The sequence below is a fragment of the Aplysia californica genome, unplaced genomic scaffold (genome assembly GCF_000002075.1).
Source record: "Aplysia californica isolate F4 #8 unplaced genomic scaffold, AplCal3.0 scaffold00098, whole genome shotgun sequence".
Classification (NCBI taxonomy): domain Eukaryota; kingdom Metazoa; phylum Mollusca; class Gastropoda; order Aplysiida; family Aplysiidae; genus Aplysia; species Aplysia californica.
This window is the reverse complement of record NW_004797368.1, coordinates 399221-401056: the sequence shown is the minus strand read 5'-3', so window position 1 is coordinate 401056 and position 1836 is coordinate 399221. Positions and strand designations below refer to the sequence as shown.

Below are 1836 nucleotides of genomic sequence, written 5' to 3'. Positions count from 1 at the left end.
TATATGTCAGCCGGCAAAAGAAACACGGGAAATTATTTTTGCCATGACTAAATAACGCTCTATAATATGTCATACGCTTTTTTTTCTTTTTTTTTTTTTGGAAATCTGGTCTGTTTTGTTTGTCACGGAAAATTAGAGTTATTGCCCCTTAATAAAACACGGAAAAAATCCACGAAGGGCCTTTGTAACACGGTCTAAATGAGTGAACACTGGGTGAAAAGTACTCGCCTAAAGTTGGCTGTAAAACCCCCGGTAAAAAAATCGGTTCTGTCTTTTTAACTGCATTTACTACGACAATGCCACGTGTAAGTGCGATACAGAAAGAAAGAGCAATTTTCCGTTTAGAGGGTGGGGAAAGATTAACTGTGGTCGCCAATCCTTTTGTTGCCCACATCTCGACTATCCACAAACTGATAACTCATTTTCAGCTCACAAATTATGTGACGGATAGATAAAGTCAGGTCGACCCCGTGTGTACCGTTGCACGTGTAGATAGACACTCTGTCTGGATGCATCGTGCAAATCGACTTCAAACAACTACAAGAACGTCTGATTTGATTAGGAATACCCAGAGGAGAGCCATAAGTCAACACACAGTAAACCGATGATTGCACCAGGTAGGCCTTAGACGCCATTGACTTTCCCATGGTCCCGTCTTGACCGCACACCATCGCCAGGAGCGCCTCATCTGGGTTCACCACAGTGTCAACATGTGTCTGAGAGACTGGTTTTCTCGTTTCAGACGATAGCCTGTTCTCCATAGATACAACAAACAAGCACCTCCAAGATTACCGAGGGAGATGTGAAGGTTTTTGGGGAAACTGTGTCATAGAGAACAATCGCTGAGGAGGATATCGCGTCATGATCTGGGGTGGAATCATGCGGATCTAAAAAGCATGACCAGTGATTTTCCAAAATAAAGGCCTAGTCCAATGTCAGGATGCCAATGCTGTCCACTACATGACAATAGCGTTTAGGCCATATGTGCTGCCTCTACACAGACTAAACTTTAACGTCCGGTTCCAGTAAGATAATTCTCTTGCGCACGCTGCAATTACTATGTATGATTTTCTCCAACGCTATGGCAACACTCTATAGTCTCACTCTGCCTTTAGCCAGGATTTTGGGAAGAAATTAAACGGCACCTTGAAGAGAGACAACCAAGGCCGAGAAGCACGCAGGAACTGGAGGCCAACCTAGAGATACGGAGGCAGATCCCGCTACGTGTTACCAACAGCCTAGTGGCTTCCGTGTACCGGAGATGTACTACGGTTATCCGATCTAATGATGGCCATACCCGCTACATTTTGATGCATTAACCGCAAGTTGAAAATATATTCGTTTGAAATGCAATGTTCTCAAACATAGGGTCATCATCATCATCATCATCATCATCGTCATCATCATCATCATCATCATCATCATCATCATCATTGTCCAGTGCCAGATCTGAGACAGACATCGGCAATCATGGTTCTCCATTCATTGCTTTGCTCGAATGCTCTTTAAAAAAGCTACGTTTCCCTGATCTTTCCCTGTCACCCGCCTGTTCAGGTTCCCCAAGTACGTTGCTCAGGGCCTACCCCTGCCTTGCTTGCCCTCAATCTTGCCAGTGAAAGCTAGATGTTCAAGACCCTTATGTCTATTCAGTTGTCCTAAAAACTGCATTTGTAGTTTCCTGGTGGTTTTTAACAGTGAGCGTCCATCGTGGGCATCATCAAGCACTACTTCATTTGATTTCTTTGCCTTCCACGATACTCTTAGCGGTCTCCTGTGATCATAGGGTGATAATGTGTTCAAGTTTCTTTTGGGCACCTCTGTATATATATATATATA

General features: G+C 43.8%; 1 protein-coding gene across 1 annotated transcript in view; it reads left to right on the top strand.

The window, feature by feature from the left end:
- LOC101847097 overlaps window positions 1–1836 on the top strand; it is a gene marked incomplete at its 3' end in the record, with an annotated part of 61890 nt that overhangs the window by 8377 nt on the left and 51677 nt on the right.